At 32.5% G+C, this 16,375-nt stretch overlaps 1 non-coding gene across 1 annotated transcript in view; it reads left to right on the top strand.

The window, feature by feature from the left end:
• LOC105208726 (uncharacterized) overlaps positions 1 to 16,375 on the top strand; it is a 111,026-nt gene that overhangs the window by 46,449 nt on the left and 48,202 nt on the right. The window contains exon 3 of the transcript XR_008471211.1: positions 12,685 to 12,704. This is a non-coding gene — a transcript (uncharacterized LOC105208726). The remainder of the gene's footprint in view (positions 1 to 12,684; positions 12,705 to 16,375) is intronic.

The raw sequence follows: 16,375 nt of genomic DNA, 5'->3' as shown, positions 1-16,375 counted from the left end.
TGGCACCGCTTCTAAACGAGCCACTCGCATGGTGAATGCACTCACATTTATTTCCATTTTTTATATGCACATTTCAGATTTTACATTTTTATTTCGCCGCTTGTTTGAATAACAGTTGAAAGTTTTACAGAATCCTATAAAAATGGTGAAACGGAACTTTTACAGCCGACACCGACGCCGCCTTAACCGATGCCAATGCCAGTGCAATGTCATTGCGGTGCGTGGAAGTCATAAATTTGCATAAAGCATAACTTTGGCATAAAACCCTCGGTAAAAAAGAAAGAAAGAATGGTATAAAGAAGCCAAGGAACGCCAGCTGCACATATGAAGAAAGCAGTAGTAAAGACTATATGTGTGAAGAGTCAAAACGAGCCGGCGTTGGGACGGCAACTTTGTGACAAATCCGCGCCAGCAGACAATACCTGGAACACAGTCGGAATTGCGGTGGAAACTATTTACGGATAAAGGAATTAAAAAGAAATTTTACCCACACAGCGGAAAATAAGCGGAGTTCAAGTAAAGTGTCGAAATTTATGGCGATTAATTTAATTTTTAAATTACACAAAAAAGAGTACATTGTAGGAATAGGAATACCGTTACCAAGTGGAGAGTGGACGCAACAAAGTAGAACAAGTCGCTTACAGGCTTCAAACTGCGGCTACATAAATTAAAAAAGTCGATTGCAACGGTCTCCTGTTGTTTGATGGACTGCTGCCTAGGCTACAGTCTTTGACTGGGTAGGCTCTAATTGGTTTGTATGGACTGCTGCTGAGGTCACAGTTTTTGGACGGATAACCTGCATCCATTTTGATTGAGTTACAGTCTTTTACTGGGTCGGTTCCAATTGAATAAACTTTACAGATCGCTCTTAAAACATAGTAACTGGACATCAAAATCTCAAAATTTGGACAACGGTGTCTTCTAACTGATTTCTTGATCATAGTATAAGCTGGATGATAGTGGTACGACTTCCATTTTCAAAGTTCTAAGTCTTCTCGTTCACGTTAGGTTCACATAACATCTTTTCAAAGAACAGACTTCCGAAAGTGATTACTGCTAAATTATTCTGAAAGGGACGGAAAAAATCTGTTGAGAAACGAAGTGTAGATAGATACTAAGTTCGTTTTCAATTATTTAACCGAATTTCTTTCTTAAAAATCTCACTAGTGAAACGCTGATAAGTCCAGAGCTCGAGGATGGAGCTGGACAGAGATTTTGACGTCTCTGCTTTGTTATTTGCTCTGCTTTAGTATTCGATTCTCCTATATTGCTTAAACTAAATTTTTTTCTCCGCCTCTCTGGCTATCCCATCATTTTAGCAAATGCCGCCAGCCAAATGTTCCCAGCCTTGGTAGCCTCATACGGACGCTGTGACATTTTGACGTCACATGACAGATATGCGGTAACGTGTGACAATTTATCTTGCAGACTGTAGACACTCCGGAAAAAGGTCGACTTTATGACGACACACACAAAAACGCACTGCATGTGACCTCAAACAGGGTTTCGTACATTTTAGGCCAATTTGTACAAATCACCAGCAATTTATTTACGCAATTCAAGCGAGTAACGAGGTAATCGTATATTTCTTATCAGCGCCCCACTCGCACATATGACTAACGAAAAGGTCAATGTAGCGGTCACTCGGCGTAGGAAATGACCTTCCGCAAGGCGACGCCACTATTCTAATAAATTCTCCCCTTTCGCATACACCCACAACTCAACGACTTAGTCGGACGTTAGTGTGCGTCAGAGTGCGGACAGTAATGTGTTTGTGAAAATATCACTGTCAGCTGTCATATTGTTGCATTTTGACAGCTAACAAACAAATCAACATAAATAATAACAACAGCACACATAAGAAGCATTGAAATGCAGCCATAAAAACGAGCCTATCGAAATGGGCGGCAGGAAGAAAGCACTAAAGGCTGATAAAAAATTACGGCCACGCTCGTTGCGGCCTGGTCCGACGTACAAAGAAACAAACCAACAAGACTCACTGACGACCAAAACAAATAGTCACAGCTTGACATAAAAGGCAAACAACAATAACAAAAAAGCTCAAAGCAAATAAGAGCAGCGGCACAGACGACGACTTGTCAGCACTCATACAAAGTGGAACATTGCCGCCGCACAAAAAGCGTCCAACATAAAACGGAGGTCGGCATGCATAAAGCCAAAGCGCCGATAGGCCTAAACGTTGTAAACGGCAGAGCTACAAAATGAAAGAAAGAACGGGTAGCCAGCGGAAAAGCCAAAAAAGGCACGATGAAGACACGACGCTAGCGACAACTGAGACCACTGTCTATGCGCGCCGACATGCTCAAAATGGTAATGACTGACAGTGAGACCAGCATGGCCGCGTTACAGACGCTAAACGCGCGAACTGGAGCTCAAAGAGACCATACTGCGCCACGATTGGAGCGAGATGCTGACCGAACGCGACGTGTTTTCAGATTGCACGACTTGTAAGGCGCGCGCGACATTTATGTGCCGCAATAGCGGACAGTCGAGCCGTCATGTCAAGCTCATTTCAACAACTCAAATGTGACAAGCTCCACAACCCACACTGTGGGCCGTCGGATGATGGACTGCAAGCAAATGACGCTTAGATTGGCCAGATGAATGTGCTCGGCTTGGCGGAAACTGTCTCAACACACAGCAAAGCCCGAAAAACACGACCAACAGTAACAACAACAGCCTGCGAAGAAAGCACCGATGAAAATGTAGAACACTGTGTAACAATACACGCGAGTGCAATGAAAAATACATTAACAGCAAGTGTGGCCAAAGAAAGTGACTGTGCGCCCCACCACGCCTGCCCGCCTTGGGTGTGAGACATGTACACATTAGCATAAGTACTACTCGGCATTGTGTGCGATATAGAGCAGGTCGACCGCCAAAGGCGCACAGCAAACGGTCCGCCCAGTTGGACCGACAGTTGTCGGAACGTCGACCAAACAGATGAGCCACAGTTGCTCTTGCGCTGGTTTTTGTTTTTTGGTTAGCAGGTCAGTACACGCTTTGTCAGCGCTTTTTACTTACGTAATGACAGCGGTGGCAGTTGTAGAGAAAGCAACAAAAACACTGATCCCATTCAAGCGTACAAGCGTCAACAGCCTCCGGCCTATCAGCCGACGTTTGGCACACAAGTCAGCCGAGCGCTGACTGACTGCGGATGATGTTGATGGTGATGATGATGATGCCGAGAAGGCCATTTGTGTGGTGTCGTGCGGCGGTCCGCATGAATTCGGTCGTAGACTGGGGTTAGTCGGTGTGGTTAGGGCGAATGGAAAGTGTTTTGCAGTTTTTTCACTTCCACCACAGTTGATGCTACTTTCCCACTTGTCAAGGGCTTTTTGTTATCTTGTACGTACAACGTTTACTTGTTATTGTTCTGCCTTGCTTTGTGCTGGGAGCGGTTAGAACCGACCGAGCCGTGCGGGGCTGCATGTTTCGTACGCAGAAAATATTAACAATTATGCAAAGAAAGTGTGTGCAAAAAAATAGAAGCGAATGAGTCTTTGAGTTTTAGGTCATTAGGTGAAGACTCAGAGCGACCACAAAAAACACGAGCTCACCACTACCTGCCCCGCAAACCTTCTAAGCAGCATCGCCAGGCAGTGTTGTAATTAGGTGGTTTTTGTAAACGCCGCTCGGCATGCAAACTTGCAAACTTTTGCATAAAAAGCCTGTCGGGTCTCCATCACCACGAAGACCTCCATCTCCTCCGACACCACCATCTCCCACTCACCTCCAGCGCCTCTAGCCTCGTCTCGTCATTGTCGTTTCGCTCATTAAAGTTGCTGTTGTTGTTGCAGCAAAATGTCGGTTGTAACTTCGCCCAAACAAAAACAATAATAAAAGCAAAACCCCAAATAGCAACACCCACAATGAAGGTTATGCTACGCGCGTCTGACTCGCTTAAGTGCTGGGTAATTAAGTTGTTGTTGAGTTGATGACATTGAATATTCTTGTCTGTTTACATTTATTTGTGATTTTACTTTGCTTCAACTATTTGCTTGGTAATGAGTGCGGCGAAAGGATGTGCGGCGATTGTATGTGTCGGAGAGCAGCGAAGTTGCGCAAACAAAGTTTTTGCTTTCAGCTTTCAGTTGTTGGTCCCGGCAGAAGTTTCGCAATCGTAGCAATAGCAACTGTGCCGATAAAGCTGAGTAGGTGTTTCCGTGGAAATTATTAAAGTTTTCTGCAGCAGAAATAACTGCAGTAGTTCTGTGGAAATACTAACAAGCTTTTTGCAATTTTTCCAAAGTTCGACGTGTTCGTAAAGTGGGTAATGATGATACTTTTATGTTACGCTGTCTGATTTGAGGTTTTTATATAAATTATTTTTATTTCTTTGAAGAGATCTCTTCGAAAAAAAGTGTTAAACAAGTTATAGGTCGTCAGAAGCTTACACGCAACTTTGGTTACTGAAAACCTGCCCTTGTCTCTAAATTTCACCCCATCCCGTTATGAGATCTGACTACTTCATCACTGCCATTCGGCGCTTTGTCCGATTTTTACAATTTCAGAAAGCATTTTTCAGACATGAAATCGATAAATTGACAAACCTTGTAAGCTTTCTGCATACTTCCATTCTAGTTTAGCAATATTTTGAATAATGAATCCCTCTTCGAACTTGATCTAACAGTAATTTAGATATCTATTAAGGAATAGTAAATATTTCTAGCTGCTTTTGAGCTCAGAATCGGTCGAATAATTCCAATAAACCACTATATAAATATACCTTACAGGAAGACTTATTATGCTTTCAATGTAGCCTATATCAACTCTGAATTGCCTCGATGGATTTCTTTGAGTGGACCCCGATTTTGATATCTGCTTCGTTTTCAACTTTTTATGTTAGTCTGCGAATCCTGAGTTCGAAATTCCGAACACTGACTTGTCGATGCTCAAAAATATTGTTCGTTTTATGGTTTTTAGCTCACTGGTTGTTGCTGATTCCAATATCTGCTACGTTTTAAATTTTTTTATGTAATGCTGCGAATCATATGTTCGAAATTTCGAAATTCCGCGCACTGAATGGACTTCTTACTCAAAAATATTTTTCGTTTTGTGGTATTCAGCTCACTTGCTGGCTGTTGTCTTCAGTTGTTCTTTCTTGTATTTTTATGTCCATTTGTAGTATTTCGCTAATCTTCATTTTATTCTACTTGTTTTTATTCGTCCGAGAATATTTATATTATATATATTTTTTAGTTTCTGCAATTCCCATAGCTTCTGTTGACTTTATAGCTTTCATAATTCATATTCAGCATATAGCTTAATGAATTTTTTTTTCGTTTTTCTTCTATAACTTAATTTATGCGCATCAACACTTCACTTTTCAGCATGATTGCTATCACAAATTTATTCATAACTATTAAATCAGATTTAATTCAAAGCAACTACTGTTCATAGCTCATAAAATTAACAAAACGGACGATTTTTATGGCTAACAAAAATTTCAAATTTCAAATTATTCAGAATGGTTTGCAGCTGTAGAAGATTCTGCCAGAGTGGCGACAAATGGTTATATATTCTATGTATGTGTGTGCAATCAATTAAAATTCTACACCAAACAGCGTTATTTATCTCCTTTCACTCCGCCCGGTTCTTCATTTCCTGTACTGTTACACGCTTTTTCGATTTTATACGAACTCATTCGTATGTGTGTGTGTTTATATGTGTCGCCGTCTATTTTCCACCGCAAAAAATCATATCAAATCCATAATTCATGCAAAAATCGAACAGTGACAGCGCCATAAATTTTTCGATTTTTTCGGCGTTTGACAATGAAAAAAGCAAAAACAACACCAACACGTATACATATGTACATATGTGACAGGCATACAGAAGTGCCTGTTGTTGTACGTGTTGTTTTTTTTTCATTTTCATTTCTAACTGCCAGACATGCACATCCTGTTTTAGTCGCACACTCATTCAAATTTCAATTTCATTTCCATCCAAGAGCGCACAAAAAGAATATGCGCCACCTTGTCGTCCTTCCTTTCACATTTGCAATGTCTGCACCTGGTTTTCGAAAATTTTACTTTTATCGAAGTTTTTCGACTCACTTTTTGTTTGCTTAGCATTTGTGCCAAATTAAAATTCACTTACCTTAATGGCGAATCGATGTAAAGGATATGTGCCGGCGAGTGAAATGCATGTGCCAGAGAGAGAGGAGCTCGAAAAGAATGAAAGTTGAACATAAAATAGTCAATATAACGGTGTTCCAGAGAAAAGGTTCTAAGGGGAAAACATGAAGAACCTTAGTTGTACTTAACCGAGCTTTCCAGACGGTTTAAGAATATATAAGAATATTTTGAGAATATCTTGCTGATAAAAGCTCTTTGAAGGTATGCTCGATTAAAGCAAACTTCTTCAACCAGAAGACAGAAAATAAAGAAAGCTACAAAAAGCTTTGCTATTAAGCTCTTTGAATGAAAAAGCTCTAGCACCCTTTCGATTGAATTTGACAATGAATTTTCGCTGCCTGTTTTGTAGAAAAATCACTGTCAAAAGCTTTGTAAATCTGCAAGTGCTTGAAAGCAACTTTATGAAAGCTTTTTTCTGCAGAAGCTGAGCTGATACTTTTGATCTCTTTGTAAGCTTTTTCAGTATTTTATAATTAAGCACTCTGAAGAACTTATTTTAATTACTAAAAGCTTTCCAAAGCTTCAAGTGCTTAAATAATATTTTATGAGAGCTTTTTTCGCAAAAGCTTAGCTGTTGCTTTTGATATGTGTGTAAACTTATTCTTCTACAGCACTCTCCATAACTTGATTGAAATAACTGTGATTTTCAAGTTCGAAAACTGAAAGCTTTCTCGGGATTTAATAATATTTAAAATCCGTATTGCTTTCGTAAAGCTCTCTATACAGATCTATCTATCTTCCGTCTGACAGTTTTGCTATCTTTTGGTTCACCACTCCAACCTCAACTCAATTTAACTAAAATATTTAAAGCTTTCTCATATGTCGCTTTTAAAGCCGAACTTTTACGCTTTTGAAAATAAAATTCATTTAACAGTATAAATATGTGATTTCACAAGTCATTAACTGTATATTTTCATTTCACTTGCCGTTGCAAGCTCTTCGAACACACAAGGACATAAAAGTGCCTGTGCTCTCCCGTTTGAAAACTGCATTTTCTCCATAAAAGTCGATATACATACGTTTCATAAGAGTAAAGTAAAGTAAAGTGAGCGCATATGCACTTTGACCTAATGTATTTAACCTATTAACGTCGTTTATGACCAAAAAGGAGTATAAACAAACAAGAAAGACGACGAAAATATATTATATTTAAGCGCGCAAAGGCAAGGAGGCAAGTGGCGAAAGGGCGGAAGCAGGAAAGTGCTGAATGAAAGTGATATGTGTAGAGAGTGTGTTGCATGCCACACACACACACACATGCATCTGCAAGGCGGATGTGTGCCTCGATTAAAGTACTCGCACATTACAGTTGAAAACCGACGCTTTGACGACAATCTCCGAACACAGCCATAAATAGCTGAGCGCTTTAAAGCATATTGCACGAGTTATATGATTTTACAGTTACGCAAATTGGCATGTGTGCATGTGTGTGTCGTAGAGCAAACGCCTGTCTTGCAGTTTGCTTGTCCTTTTCATTTTTGCTGCTCCACCCACGCTCCATCTCTCCCCAAAATGTTATCAAATTTCTTGTTTGCTGCTCGTACATATACATATATATTTCATTTGCAAAGATTTACCCTTACTTACTTGAATGCATTCATTACAGTTTGCGGTTCAGGCATGTACACCTCAATATATTCACTTCTGAGTATGTATGTGTGTTCACTTGAGTGTGTGTGTTTGTGTTAGTGCCAGATTGGCAGTAGTTAGAATTGGAAAGAAGTGCAAAGAGCAAGGGCTGGCTTCTTCTGTTTTGAAATAAAATTCCCATTGATTACATTTCATATTGATTGATTTTTAATTGATGCCAATGCAGGGCTCAAACTAACTTGATCCACACGCACATACACATACACTTCCATAGACACCAATACATATGAGTAGCAATGCCATTAAATATTAAGTTTTTGCAAATGTATGTACATAATATATCTCGTATATAAGCAGCATGTAAGTCTCTCGTTGAGTGACACACTTGATTGCTTGGCTCGTACGCATATCAATGACTCGATTTGTTGGTTTTCTAAAGCATTTTCTTTAATTAAAACCGAATTTAAGAGCATGCTGCTCTAATGAAGATTCATCAAATCACTTAAAGTGTGATTAAAGAAGAGAAAGCGAGAAAGGATAACGGTAGTTGGCTTGAATTAAAAATTGCAGCATTAAAATTAAACTGAAGAGAGAGATGTGATGGTATATAAAAAAAAAAAAATTATATGGGATTTAAATTTTTTTTCATAATTTTGTTTTTATTCTGAATTCATATAATTTATTTCAAGTAATGTTAAAATTAAATTTGCAATATTTAAATTTTTTTTTCAAAATTTTAAATATTTTAATATAATTTTATTTTTATTCTGAATTCAAATAATTTATTTCAAGTAATTTGAAAATACAATTTTCAATAATTTTAATTTTTTTCAAAATTTTAAACTTTTTTATATATTTTTTTATTTTTTTTATTTTTTTTATTTTTATTTCAAAATTTTAAATTTTTTTTATATTTTAATATAATTTTTTTTAGTTCTAAATTCCTATAATTTATTTCAAGTAATTTTAAAATTAAACTTTCAATATTTTAATTATTTTCGAAATTTTAAACTTTTTTTAATTTTTTTTTCAAAATTTTAATTTTTTTTTAATATTTTCATATAATTTTTTTATTCTGAATTGTTCTAATTTTGTTTTTTTTTTGCATCGATGTTTTGAAATAAAAATAAAATGTATACAAATATATATTTCATAAATAATAAATTAAAAAGTATAAAATAAATTTCGAAACAAAATTTTTTGAAAAAATACAGTTTTTTTAATATTGATGTATTATTTTAATATTTATTTTACCACACAAAAATTTAATACGAAAAAATATTTATTCAAAAATCTTTTTAAAATTTTATTTTTTAACTACAGCTTTAAATTGAAAATGTATTAATTAAAATAAATATTTGAAAAAAAAAAATAACTCAAGACCTAAAAGGAAAAATTGCAAAATTTTTGAAAAATATTTTTTTTTAATAAATAAAAAAATTAAAAATTATATTTTCTCAAAGTTAAAAAAAAAATATTTTCGAGTTTTTTCAATAAAACTCTTATAATTTACTTGAAATTTTGATTATAAAATAAATTAATATATAAAAAGTAAAAAATTAGACAAAAAATTAAAAAAAAAAATTAATTAAAAAAAGTTAAAAATTAAAAATACTCAAATATTCCAAAAAAATTAAAAATCTAAAATTCTATTCTAATTAATTAATAAATAATTGATTTTTAAAAGAAAAAATTTGAAGAGAATAGATATTAATGATACGAACTATAAAAAAAATCAATTTAGAAGTTTAAAAAAATAACAATAATTTAAGTCAAATTTAGAAAAAATTTCAAGATAATTAAAAAATATATATTTCCTCATCAAATTAATTATGTACCTGTCAAAATGCTGTCATTTATATAATAGTTTGTTGCTGCAACAAACTTGAAAAAATCACAATTAATTTCAATATTTACAAGAAATTCATTACAACAATTGCAGTGCAACAAGCACTTCCAACTTCCACGCTGAGTGACAAATGTTGAATTTTGTGTAATTAAAATTAATTAAAACCACACTAAAGCCACACTACAAACTGTCACATCAATCAAGGCAAATGGAAATGTTCGAAACACCGAAGAGCGCACGCGAGCGTAATTGAGTCATAAAGACACAGGCATGCATGTGTATATGTGTGTAAGTGAGCGCTGTGCGTTGGGGAATTCTTACGGCGCTCGTTGCAATGTGCAACGAAATTGAAATGTCAAAATTTACTTGAAAATATGCAATTTAGAAAATTTGTAGGGGAAGGGAAGATATTGTATATGCAATGATGAGTTTTCTCATGAATTCTTTGCGGTTAAAGCAAGTAATAGGTGATTTAAGACAGTGTTATTTCTTTTATTTATTAATTTGACACTTCTGACAAGCTGTTAAATGACAAATGCATTTAGCACGGATGTTTTGATGTTGTGGTGACGTTCTAAGGAAGAGTAAAACACCTAATAAGTTTTTAAGATTTTTTTTGAAAATTTTTGGATGTTGTTATATATATTTTTTATTTTTATTGTTTATAAACCTATTTTTTTTGTTTTTTTTTTTGTTTAAACATTTTTATATTTACAATTTGGAATTGGAATTGGAATATTTTTACCAAAAATTTAGATTATTTTCTACAAAATTTTAGAATTTGTTATGAACAATTTAAATCGCGTCTGTTTATAAGTTTTAAACATTTAAAATATTTTCTTTTTAAATATTTGAAATTAATAATTTTTAGATTTTTTCTTTTAATTTTTAAAATATTTTTTGGAATTTTTTTTTTAATTTTTAAATATTTTTTAGAATATTTTTTTTTTTATTTTTGAAAATTTTTTTACATTTCCATAATAATTTTTTACATTTTACATAATTTTTTTCTCGAGCTCAATTTATCACCACCGACTATTAGCTATGTAAAATATATGTATCTACCGCATGTTGACTCACATGTCACACCTCTAACGCTTGCAGCAGCGCGTCAATACTTTGGAATGCAATTCAATTTCGTACACTCATTTACCTGCTTCATTGCGTCAATGGTCAGCATTAAGCGTTCATTTATGCATACAAAATACCACAACAGTGCACAAAGTAATAAAAGAATACAACAACAAAAAGTAGCTAAATTTCGAAGCCTTTTATGGCATAGATTAATTGCCGCTCCGCCCAACGCAACGTGCCACAGTCAAGGTGTTCGCTTGGTCAGGGTAGGTCTGTGTGTGTGTATAATTTAGTCCAGCAGGTGTTTGAGCATAAAAAAAATAAAAGGCTAAAGAGCACATTGTTGATTGGTTCTGGTGAATGGGTTTGAATTGTATAATCAATGTTTAGTTTTCTTTACAAAAAGTTTATGATAAATTTTAAAATTTTTTCAACACAAAATTTTTTAAAATATACATATATTTACTTAGTACTAATTTTTTTTTTAATTTTTGATAGTATTTTTGGAAAATTTTCTTAGTTCAATATTTTTGTTAAATTAATTTTATTTAATTTCATTTTTTTAAATTTTATAAATTTTTAGTTTTTTTTTATATATTTTTTTTAAATGAATTTGATTTAATTTTTTTTAATTAATTTTTATTATTAATTTTTATTATAAAATTTTTTTTATTATAATTTTTTTTATTATTTTTTTTTTTTTAATTTTTTTTTTTAATTAATTTAGAATTTTATATTATTTTTAGAAAATTTTCTTAGTTCAATATTTTTGTTGAAATATTTTAATTTAATTTTATTTTTTGAAAATTTTATAAATATTTTGTATTTTTTTTATTTTTTCTTAATTAATTTGATTTAATTTTTTTTATTAATTTTTATTATTAAAATGTGTTTTATTACATTTTTTTTAATTAATTAAGAATTTTTCCCTCGAATTTCTGCTCAACACACTTACACGCATTTACGCCAACTATTTTGTCTCTCCAACTACTGCTTGGCGTGCTGCCCATTTTTGGTTACGCAAGTTTTTGTTTAACTCTAAATGGTGAGCAAACATTTCGAGTGCTGCATAATTTTATTCGTTGAATAATTTTATTTTTTTTGTATTTTTCTTTTTTGGACTTGTGATTTTTTTTTGTCTAGTTTTTGTTTTTGGCATTGCTTCTACGGTTGAAGTACACTGACCTTGAAAGTCACCAGTTGCCTATTGACGGCCGTTGAGGGCGTTCCATAGATTTTTGAAGTTTTTTGACTGATAGCAAAAGTAAATAAAATCGCTCCCATTTAAGACAACATCGCCAGAAATGGACAAAGCAAAGACAAATAAAAGCGAAATCTACAACAAAAAAAAAAAAACGCTTCAAGTTGTGCTAATTTTAGCTGCGCAAAATGATGATTTAAAATTTCGATGATTTGTTTGGAGATAAGATTATTGGAGAAGCAAGTGCACTCTCAAGGGCAGTGTTGGCGTTGTTGTTCTTGTTTTCTTTGTTCATTGAATGATTTAGCCTAATCGGTGTACATAATAGCAGAGTTTTTGGTAGGGTTCTGGGGTGAAATATAATAATATACAAAATTAAAAAAAAAAAGCGCAATACAGTGAAGTATTAAAAAATTAAAAAATAAAAATCTGATTTGGAAAAATTTTTCAAAATTTTGAAAAAAATACTCCTAAAAAAATTTGAAAAATTATGGAAAAATTTAAAATTTAAAAATTTAAAAAAATTCAAAAAAAAAATTTTAAGTTTTAAAATTTGTAAAAAAGTAATCCTTAAAAATTCGAATACTTTTAAAAAAAATTTGAAACATTAAAAAAAATTAAGCCCAAAAATTTTAAAAATTTTTGAATTTTTTAAAATTTGAAAAATATTTTTTTTTTTGTAATTTTTTTTAATAAGTTTAAACATTTTTACAACTTATTCAAAAAGAAAATTTAAGAATTATTTTTCCTTTTCAAAAACTACATTTTTTGTAATTTTAGCTAATTAAATTTTCTTTTTCTCTTTACAGTTACGAAAATATCACCATATGTAAGTATTTTGATAAATATTTTCAGTTTTAATTACTTTACAAAATTTGAATTTAAAAAAAAAAAATAATATTTTAATTTGTAAGAATTATTTAATTACAAAAATTATTAGTTTTTTAACAATATAAAAAATTTAAAGTAATTTTCCTCAACAATTTAACTTCTCGATACTGCTAAATAATTTTTTCAACGCAACATTCCTTCAGTGTTGCCATATTATCGCAACACTCCGTGTCTGTTGGCTATTATTACAGCCATTGATGTCACTTGCCGCTTCTAATTCACCTTTAATTACACAAAATTGTGACATAAATCTGTGCCAAATGCCGGTGAGGCATGCAACATGCCGGAATATATAATTATTAATGCAAAGTAATTGAACTGTAGCACAACAATTTCACATAGAAAATAGTACTAAACCACACAAAAACAACAACAACGCCGTAAATGCGAATAAATTGCCAAAAAAAATTACACGCGTCGCACCATGAGCGCGAGCACTTGAAGACAGCTACACACCGCAAACAGTGTTGCTGTTGTTGTGATTAGCGAAATAATTTCGGTAATTTGAGTTTTGTGATGATTTTCTGATTATGCAAATTGCCAATTGGCATGTCAAGCGGCCGTAAAACGGTTAAATGTGCTGGCAACAGTGTCAAGTAGTGGAGTAAGTTGTCAAAAAATGAGTGCGAAAGGAGACAAATAAAAAACCAAAATTTATGAAAACAATGTAAGCAAAGAGAAGACACGTCAAAAATGGTTGTAAAAAGCGCACAGTTGCCGAGTAATCCATAAAAACGCTGTGGAAAACATATTTTTCACTTTGCGAATAATGACAGTAATCCATTATCAGCCACCCTTCAGCAAAAAAGGGCCAAATATGCGCACCGACCGTCCGGCAAACGATTTTTCTTAGACACTTCTTTCGGAAATGGCAAAAACCTGACAGCTTTATTAGCCGAGCTACGTCACAAAATATTCAATAAAGCGACAATTTTCTGCTGTCACACTGCCAACTGCCCCCGGTCCGCGCTTCTAAGCTTGTCATACCCGAAATTCTTTTTTCTTCACTCTTTTTATGTTGAATTTTTCATATTTTTCATTTAAGTAGTTTGTTTTTGCGTAATCTACGGCCAGCTGAGTGTGCTCATTTATCATTTCGTCCATTTGCCTCTAAATACAAAGAATACAAAAAAAATTAGGAAAATATTTGCAATTTCGTTTGGCATCGTTAAAAAATTATATGAAAAGGTTCAATATTGCGTTGACAGGCAGCAAATGGAAAGTGTCAGCATTTGACAGTTACTATTTTTTAATTTTAATAAGCTCAAGTGGCTTGCAGTTTGTGTTGGAGGTGGGGGTCAGTGGAATAAGAATATTAAAATATTGTAAATTTGGGAGAAAACTAAAAAAGTCCTTAAGAGGCTATTGTACTTGCGAAAATAAATTAAAATGATAGAAAAAATATTTATAATTTTAAATTATCGAAAACTTGAAAAATATACAAAATGAGAAAATAAAAATATTTTAATTGGAAAATTCCTTAAATATTAAAGTTTTTCACAAAACTGTTATGAACGACAAACAAAATTTTTGTGAATTAAAAAATGTCAAAATTTAAATTTCAAAATTCAAATTTTTTTACATTCTTAAAAAAATATCAAAAAAAAAAATTAATTGAAAAACAAAAATAAATTTGGTTTTTTTAAACTGTGTTTTTTTATTAATCACACGTACAATAATATATTTTATAAAAATTAAAAAAAATCTGAAATCGAATATTTGGAATTCAGAATTTTTTACATTCTTAAGAAAATATAAAAAAAAATTTAATTAATATTTGGTTTTTTAAACCGTTTTTTTGTTTTTAATTAATCGCACGTATAATAATATATTTTACAAAAATTAAAAAAAAAATTAACTGGTTTTACTCAAAAAATTCTGAAATTCAAATATTTTTTATATAAACATAAAAACTAAATTTTTATTGCACTCTTATATTTTATTTGTTATTTATATTTTTTTAATTTTTTTATACTTTAATTCTCTGATAATTTTTTTTTACTTTTTTATTTTAAATTTAATTTTTTTTGTTAAAAAATTTTATATTATATAATTTAATTTTTTTCTATTTTATTTTTTTGATAATTTTTTTTTACTTTTTTATTTTAACTTTAATTTTTTTTGTTTAAATTTTAAATTTAATTTAATTTATTTTTTTTTTTTATTTCATTTTATTTATTTTTAACGAAGCATTAAATATTCAAACATTAACTAAACTATCTGTAACTTTCAAATGCCCTTCACTACTATTCTTAAACCGCTCAAGTCAATCGCCAACTTTTAAAGAACTATTTTTTGTGCCACTCACAAACGCTTACCAAAGATAACATCAGAATATTTACGATGAATAGGTCTTTGCAATATTTAACGGTGAATCACGTGACAAAGGCAATGCGTGAGCGCGCCGTAATTGACATTTAATGCAGGCAACAACAACAGCAACTCTGCGACAACAAAAAGCGTGTGAATGCGGCGGCAAGCTTGAAAGCGAAGCGACGGCCAAACAATTCACACTAGATGAAAAAGAGAAAAATACAATAAAAGCAACGCTTGTAAAAGATCACACAAAATTTCCATGCAGAACAAATAGACAAATTTACACAAGAAGAATCATGAAAAGAAAAAATGTGAAAAGATCAAGCAGCGTTCAAAAAGGCAGTCAAAAGTGTAGGGGAAACGTGAGTGCGGAGCGTGGAGGGAGTTAAGCTCACAGAAATTAAAGAATAATATAAAATTGTAACTCAATTGCGCGTGAGTTGTGAAGACGCAGAGAAGGCAGGCTGCCTAGCAACACACGCGACATGTGAATGAACGCCATGCAACACACAAAAGTCGATCAACTTTGATTTCTGGGTCATGCAGCAGCAGCGGCAAACAAATAAACAAATAAAAACGAGGCAGAAGAAGAAGATGTTGTTATGGAAGAGTATAACTCGCAATAATCCGTAGAACAATTGAATATTGTAACATAGTGAAATCTTTACGCCAGCGGAAGCGGAGAAGGGCCCTCGTGAGTGGGTTAAAAGTAAAAAAGAGTAGAGTGTCTCAAGTGTTTGAGGAAAATGTATTTATTGTGTGTCGATCTCAACTGCAAGCAACAGCATAATGAAAAGTGTATCAAGTTAAGTGAAGCGTAGACTGCACAATAATCAAGTGAAATGAAAATAGATTTCAAGTGCTCGTATTGCTTGAAAGGCTACAACAAAGCAACAAGTGCGAGTTCAATTGAGTGGGTGGTGTGTGTTGGGTGCGTGACTTTCAAACAGGTTGTGACAGGGAAGAATAAGTTTAGAATTTTTGAAAGGTAAAAAATGAAGAAAGTATAGTTAGAAATCTAATTTTAATAAAAAAAAATGTAAACAAGCTAAAAATTTATGATATCGTGCTTAAAATTTGATTTGCCTTTGTATTTTGAAAAACTTTAGCATATCTTAAGGCGCTAGACCAGTTGCTTTAGCTGAATACTTTGTTTTGCGTGAAAAGAAGTTTAAACATTTTCATAATGGTAAATTAAATAAAAAAATCAATTAAAAAATATTATAAATTTTTTCGAAAATCTTTGAATTTGCATTTTTTGAAAATTTTGGGTTTTTGGAATTTTTAAAATAA

The sequence above is a fragment of the Zeugodacus cucurbitae genome, chromosome 5 (assembly GCF_028554725.1).
Source record: "Zeugodacus cucurbitae isolate PBARC_wt_2022May chromosome 5, idZeuCucr1.2, whole genome shotgun sequence".
Taxonomy (NCBI): domain Eukaryota; kingdom Metazoa; phylum Arthropoda; class Insecta; order Diptera; family Tephritidae; genus Zeugodacus; species Zeugodacus cucurbitae.
Note: the sequence above shows the minus strand (reverse complement) of the source record. Positions and strands in the feature narration are given on the sequence as shown.